Source organism: Sinocyclocheilus grahami, unplaced genomic scaffold (genome assembly GCF_001515645.1).
Source record: "Sinocyclocheilus grahami isolate Dianchi unplaced genomic scaffold, SAMN03320097.WGS_v1.1 scaffold35.1, whole genome shotgun sequence".
NCBI classification, from domain to species: Eukaryota; Metazoa; Chordata; class Actinopteri; order Cypriniformes; family Cyprinidae; genus Sinocyclocheilus; species Sinocyclocheilus grahami.
The window spans coordinates 2,915,557-2,923,618 of record NW_015505214.1 but is presented as its reverse complement, the minus strand read 5'-3'; positions in this window follow the sequence as shown (position 1 = coordinate 2,923,618).

The following is an 8,062-nucleotide window of genomic DNA, read 5'->3' as shown; positions in this document are numbered from 1 at the left end:
TCCCCGTGGACACAGGTTATGGGGAGGAAGGCTTTACACTTCCGTTCGGGGGGCGAGAATATGCGACTGGACCAGAGTGACCGCACTGCCCAAGTCCAGGATGGCCCGAAACGGCTTTCCATTCACTTTCACTTCCATCTCTGGCGCTCCAACCAGCAGGTTGCGGTGCACAATGCAGCCTGCCTCATCCCGCTGGCAGGGAGCTGCCGGCCTGCGTACTGGTAAGGTATTACTCACTAGCACCCCTCACCCCATTTTTATTGGGGTGAGGGGTGCTAGTGAGAAAGGTCCAGGTAGGTGCTCCGGTGCCATGAGTGCTCTCTTCCGTTTTCCCAGTGCAGAGGGTCTGTGCAGTGCTCCTGTGGGGTTGGTCGGTCACACGCTGCTGTCTGTGGGGAAAATGAGAGGGCGAGTTAGTGCTCAGTCTCATGGAGGAATCTCCTAGATGGCAGGGCTTGAGTGGCTTATGTAGCCGCCGCCTGATGAGGTGCAGCTGTGACCGATCAGCCTGTGATGATGAAGGCCAGGTGCTCCTCGCTTGTTTCCAGGGCGACGCTGATGAAGCCTCGGGACGCTCGTCACATTATATATGTATGTGTACTTAAAGGAATGTAATGCATTATTGCAAACCACTAACCCTGAACCAAACACTAACCACAATCTTAACCCTGTAGTAAGAACATGTAGTATTATTATTACACAATATTTATGTAATCACACTGTAAAAAGTCTTTAAAAAATAGGGCACAATGTACAGTATTAATATAATATTGAATGTATTTATCTAGTTCAGTTGTTTTACCTGTATTTTAAATTTTGAACTTCATTGAGTTGTGTTTTAGGGTTAACAGAAATGTCTGTAAAATTACTGAGTAATGTACCAGCAGAAAATTACCAATATTTTTTCAATAATATTTTTAAATATTTGAAAAAATATATGCAATACTATCCAATAAAATAGATATTACAATTTGACGATATTTTTTATCTAAATAAATTAAAATAATCTAAAAACTACAATCAGTTGTTTTAAATGTTACACGTTCATTTTGGCATCAAAAAATTATAATGTGATGTATGAGAAATGTATATTCATTTTGAGATTTGCTAAACATTATTACATTTAACAGTGGTATTGAATCATTGGTGTTTTTAAAGGATAACTTTAAATGAGTGTTAATTGATTTTTACTTCAAAATAAATGTAAAAATAAGGGAAATAAGCATGCACAATTAAATTTCCAATATTGTCCAATTCCAAAATAGTTTTGATTAGCAAATAACCCATATATTGTACATGCCTACTAACAAACTGCCACTGTGAATGACGTATAGTATGTAGTCACAAAATCCAATCAGAAGTTGACACAGGAGATGTTTTGTGTTTGACGTTAATACCAGGTGCATGCAGGGCCGTATAACTTAACTTTTAAAGGAAGGAAAAAATGACAGCAAAACATACGCCATCACTGAAAACACATTATTACAATCATTGCATTCCACATCGTAATCATGCAAGGTTTTTATTATGTAATTTATGGAATTAAGGTACAAGGTAGATGTAATTTTAGGAAGAATAAGAAAAAAAAGTGCCACCATAAAACACTGTCTTCAGGAGAGATTTACATCTTTACAGAGGTGATAAAGGCATTACAGAAGATTATTATCCATTTTTATTCTCTATTATGCGCAGATGTGTTTCTGACAACTAAACCGCTGTGCCTAATGTCATATAAAATACTTTCCATTGAATTATTAAAGTAGACAGCCCTGTATTCATATTTAAACAATGGATCCAGTGTGTGCATGTATACTTAGGTAATTTGTGCATGATATGCGCCTAAATCAGTATGACAACATGTGTCTTAATGTTTCATTAGTCAGTGTTGTGCCTCTGCGATGTACTGGAAAACATTGAGAGCGAATTGAGCAGGCGGGTGTCATATTACCACGGGTTGATTCAGAATCAGACATAATTAGCATTGAAAACAGGCTAAATTTCTTCTTTTAAGAATGAGAGGTCTGTGTAATGTGGTTACTTGGTCGAGACACTTTTTAAACCACTGTGTCTAATGTGCATTTTTCCGGCCCTGTTTGTAAAACAAGGTTGATTACGAGAAGTGAGATTTGCAAAGAAAGCTTTTTGAAAAAGAAAGTTAACAATGGGCCTAAAGTAAAATCCTAATTATGTTTAATTAATTCTTACTCTGAGGATTGGACAAAAAGCTATTTACATACAGATGATAATACCGTCCACTGAAAACCCCATTGTAAGGAAACAACATTCCAGGAAATCAAGTGGGAAAAAAATAAAAATTAAACAATACCTTAAACACACTTGAACTACCAGAGGCTTTAAATAGTGCACAACTCTCTCTGAGTCTGCTGTGATTAATGATATCTAGACATGCTGTGAACAGCCCACTGGCACCATGATGTATGTACTCATTGAACTGGCAGTAAAAGGCTAACACCAGGTTCCAGTTACTTTACAAAATCAAAGGGGCTGATTAGTTTTAGATATGATAGAAATTGCAGTATGTGCTCTTTGAAGTGTTGGTCTGGTTCCATGTTGGTGAAAGAAGTGGCAAACTAGGCTTTTTATAGTACACCATCTTTATTGTGGTTAATGGAATTCATTATTATTAAAAGTTCATTCATTATTTATTAAAAGTCTTATTTTTTATCACACAGAATGCATTATCAATGGGATTATAGTGGAATAATTAGTCTTTGCTTGGTTTTCTTTTTTAAAACTACATTAAAACAACCATTCCCAGGAAATGTTGAAGATGCTTCTTCAGTTCAGAACATGTATGAGAAACCATGTGTAAAAATATGAACCGAAACATTTTATTAATATCTGATGTGCGAATAAAGAGTCATGTAGGCTATGGGGATTTGAAATCTGTCAGGATCTGTGAACTGGAAAGTGCAGGTGTGCAAGAAAGCAGAAATGCTGCTTCTCAAAACAACTGCAAATGTAATAATAAATGACCAGAAAGACACCTGACAGCTTATGCCAATTTTTTTACACATTTTCTACAACAAATCCACTCAAAATACCATAACAATGTCCAAGAAACAACACCGAACAGAACTATAGACCTTATAATCCTTCCTCCTTTCAGCACTGCGCTCGGTGTCTTGTCTTTTGGTTTGTATTTCCACAACATAAGATCTTACAAATTTATGAATGAACCCCTCATTTTAAATTCTTCCCAGTCTACTGACATTTGTTGTGACATCCACTTCAAACATTGCAATGTTCATGACAACTTTCGTTAAAGGATTAGTTTACTTCCAGAATTTAAAAAAATCCACTTCACCAGCTAATTACTCTTTGATAGCAATACCATAGAAATATGCAGAACAACAAAAAAAAAAGTTAAAGCTTGTAATACTAAAGAAATTGCAGTGTGCTTGGTTCTATGGTACATAAGGTCTACCAATGAGCAAAACAATCTCATAAGACCCTAGAAACCACATAGCAACATGCTAAAAAAAACAAAAAAAAACAGCAACATTGAATACTATAATACCTTATGATCACACAGTACACACTAACAACTGCAACATGCTAAAATCCAAATAAAATACAATAGCAATGCCTTAAAAAGAACATGCTAGTCATTATATAATGATTAGCTAAACATCCGTCTGAAAACTGTAGCAAAAACACGTCTATAGCAACACACTAGCAATTAGCCAGAACACACTATCAACTGGAACATGCACTGTTAGACATTTCAAAGGGTTTTTACAGTAACTTACTGGCAACACTGTTGCCAGTAAGTTACTGTAATTAATTTACAATAGCAAACTGTATTTGGTTTACAGTTGCAAACTGTAACAGTAAATTACTGTAAAAAAATCTAATTCATCAGTATACTACTGTAATTTTAATATTTTTCATTAGATTTTATAATTTTTTATATATAATTCATTGTATTTTTACCCTACATAGGTACTACTGGCATTCAATTAAAACAGACACAATAATTACAAAATTCTTTATTTAAAACATTGCATGTATAACAATTATAACTACAGTCTTCCAATGCTGGAACAGTGCATCTTCATTCCTCCTGTCTTAGGACATTTTGCAATGCATTGTTGTATCATCTGGATTTATACTAACAAATAATCTTTAGGCAACAAAAACATAATGGGGGGAAAAGATAAGCAGCCAAAGAATACATAGCCATCTGCAAAGCCCAGGTGCTGCTCCAAAACGTGGCCACCACCTTTGCTCACCATCCACTTTGTTAGTGACAGAAATGTCTTCTCTGAAAAACAAGTAGAAATGGCACACTTTTAAAAGTCAAACCCCACATAGAATGCACAAATCTCTCAAAACCTAGTTGTTCTCTTACCATGAATTATCAGTCTCAGGGTGGCTGGCCTGCTCATGTCTTTCTTGATGCTTCATTGCAGTTGCCTTTAAAACACAAATACAAAAAAAATGCAGTAAATCTTAAATTACATTAAAACCTATAACAAAAAAAATTTAAACTAGAAAGGCAGCTAGCCATATAACTTGTTTAACCTAGCTAACATACGATTTGATTTTCTCAATAGGCTACTGACCAACAGTAACTACTAACACCTGAACAAAATTTCACATTAGTTAACTTAATGTTAATACAAGATAAGCATTGCACGTTAAAAGTAATTTTAATTTGTTAATTCAATAAGCTGACAAAAGTCATTTGAAACGACAGCGCAGTTTACCATAGTTAAAGTTCGTTACCGCTATGTTGACGGGTAATTGTTACTAGGTTAAACTGGTGTGCAAAAATGTTGACAAACACACAGACAAACTTGCATATATTTTTTTACCTTGCTTACTGGTCTTATTCTCTCATAAGGTGCATCAACAAACAGTGCAGATGTTTTCCGGAACTCTTCCACTCTCGCGGGTTCATCCCCGGGCAAAACCCACGGCGCTGCCGCGCTGGTTCAGTGTCTTCCTTGGACGCGAGTGGCGCGGCGCAACTTGACAAAAGACAATATAGAACCCATTATACTATCTACAGTGGGTGAGGACAGTAAAGTGATGCCCCGGTTTCTAACGTACAGATGTAATTCAAGCGCCCGTGCTGTTTCTGACACGAATGACAAATGGATTTTCCAATCATTACAAGCGATGTAACATCCAGTGTAGTCAGTCCCAAGCTGTTGCGGCATTGTAGACACAGTGCAAGTCAAATCTTGTCAATCCAAATGTGAGAAATTAGGAAAATAAAGCAACCTCAATAGAATGGTGCCAAAGAGGCCATTACGGCAAATACAGTAGTATTCAGCAATTTAAAAAAATACAGTAAGTCACTGTATGAGGGGTTTGACGGTCACAGAAAATTCCCATGATGCAAAGGGTATTACAGTTATTTACTGTAAAGCGAATTTGCAGTATTATACTGGGTGATATACAGTAAATAACTGTAGAAATTACAGAAATGTCTAACAGTGTGCTTAAAACCACTCAGTATGCCATAGCAATATCATAGAAACAACATAGAACATGCTAGCGACCAGTGGTGGAAAGAGTACTGAAAATGAGTACTTAAGTACAAGTACTGTTTCATTGCTGAAATAACACTCAATTACAAGTAAAAGTACTGGTGTCAAAACAGTACTTAAGTAAAAGTACAAAGTACTCCTCTCAAAAACTACTCCTAGTACTAGTTACTTTTTAGCCGGCGATATTTAATGAATTACCAAAAAATATGAATTCATATCAAAGATATATGTGGATAATAGCTACTTTGAACAAAACCCCACTTTTATCTTATTGACAAAGTATGTGAATTAGTGGTCATGATACAGGAATTTCTTACTTCAATACCTTGAAAAATATCAATATCAAAGTACCAGTGAACCGGAAGTGTCAACTGACTTCAGTGTTGTAATGTATTTCCAAGTGAAACTGAGTATTGAATAAAGGGCGGGGTTTTACTGCGGTGCACCTCCACTCCACCTCTTGCTCATAGCAGATTCATGGAGTGGTTAAGAATATCTACTTGTTACGTCTGACATCATGCTTCACTGCTTCTGGGTCATAATGCTCTGCCAGACCCAGACGCCCCCCAAAAAACAACAAACTGTGCTAATATATACCCACGATGTCATGTAATACTGAAAAAGTATCTAACCCTAGCCTTTATCGCCACTAGGGATGTCAACGATTAATCGATGATCGATTAATTGCCACTAAGAGATGCAATCGATTAAAGCTATCGATGGTCGATTAAGTAGTTTAATTTTGGGCTGCGTGCGGCTCATGCGCAAAAAACACGTGTGAGCGGCTGTGAGTGACGGTGCGTAATCATTTATTCATAATGTACAAATTAAGCTTTTAATGTGATTTAAACTTTAAAAGTACAATAAAATATATACAACACAAAGATCTTCAACATGGAAAGCAATAGAAATGTAGTAACCTCATTTATTCATAATGTACAAATTAAGCTTTTAATGTGATTTAAACTTTAAAAGTACATTAAAATATATACAACACAAAGATCTTCAACATGGAAAACAATAGAAATGTAGTAACTAAGTCATTTGCCCAGATAATTCTTTCATATTGCTGGATTCAAAACAGCAATTAAAAGGCGCTGTGACCGACACTGACTATACGTTTTCCCAGAGCATTCAATTATGTCACTAAATGGTGATGCCACAACTAAGAGCATCGTTCACAAGTTTCTGCATGGACCTAGTTTCTTGCGTGCCTAGGGCACAGGTTTTCAAGCCCTGGGATAAAATGGGATGCTTTAAGGAAAATGTATAGCCTATGTAAGCAGTAGGCCTAAATAAAAATAACAATTTGTTTTCATAAAAAAAAAAGTTTAAATCGGGTGAGAAAGAGTTTTTTTGAGTAACTTTTGCACATCCTGTCATGCCGGGCTGCATAGGTTAATGCATTTTGCAGCATTAAGGTTAATGATTAATTGATTGTTAATTTAAACGATATTCTAGCAATTCAAACTTACATCGCAGTCTGTTCATTATCAAAATAAAATAGTCAACCAAACATATAAAAGGTTACACTGGTCAGTCTAAAATTGACCTAGTATACCGGTCCACTCTGCTGTTATGCCAAGGACTTTTTTGCTCAAGAGGATGATCTTTTTCGTCTATATGCGAATGCGTGTAAAGTACAAGCCTAGTTTACATTATAAATAATAGTTTAACATTCAAATACATTACGAATATGGAAACATTTGGATTTGTGCCGAATGAGACGCGAGTAATAACCTCCAAATACATCTAGCCAAACCCGCGCTTGCTCCGTCTCGTATGCACGCAAGCATGCACTGTCACGATCTAATGCACTGTAAATGCCGGATCTTTAAAAACAAATAGGCCTACCGCAACGCAAAAATTCTAAATCTGACATTTTCCGGAACAGGATCCAGCAGGATCAAATTAAGTACTGGTCATAATACTCACATAATATTGTTTCATATTAGCAACCGTGTGTTTTGCTGCAGCAGCGCCGATGGAAGCGGTTCACTGACTGCACAGCACAGCCACACGCGCCAGTTACGTTTGGGATAATTTTATTTTAAATGCCATAATGTCAGTTGAAAACATTGCAATTGTGTTTTAAAATACAACAACGAGCACCACGAAACCATTTAAAGAGGCACGTTCAGCGGACTCCGTGTCGGGATAGGAAACAGTCAACAAAGTAAAATGATCTCAAACGAGCTCTCTTCATTTTATCAAATGATCATAATCACATCTATTCATTTTGCAATCCGGCTAAGTTACTAGCATTTTATTCAGACTAAATCCCCTTTAAATCGGGTGAGAAAGAGTTTTTTTGAGTAACTTTTGCACATCCTGTCATGCCGGGCTGCATAGGTTAATGCATTTTGCAGCATTAAGGTTAATGATTAATTGATTGTTAATTTAAACGACTGAAATCCCAGATAGTCTGACAGTGATTCAGCTAAAATATTAGTGTCTGAGACACTGTGAGCACGGAGACTGTAGTGTGCACAGCAAACTTTTAAATGCTTAGCTTAAATATGTAATATTAATTAAATAAT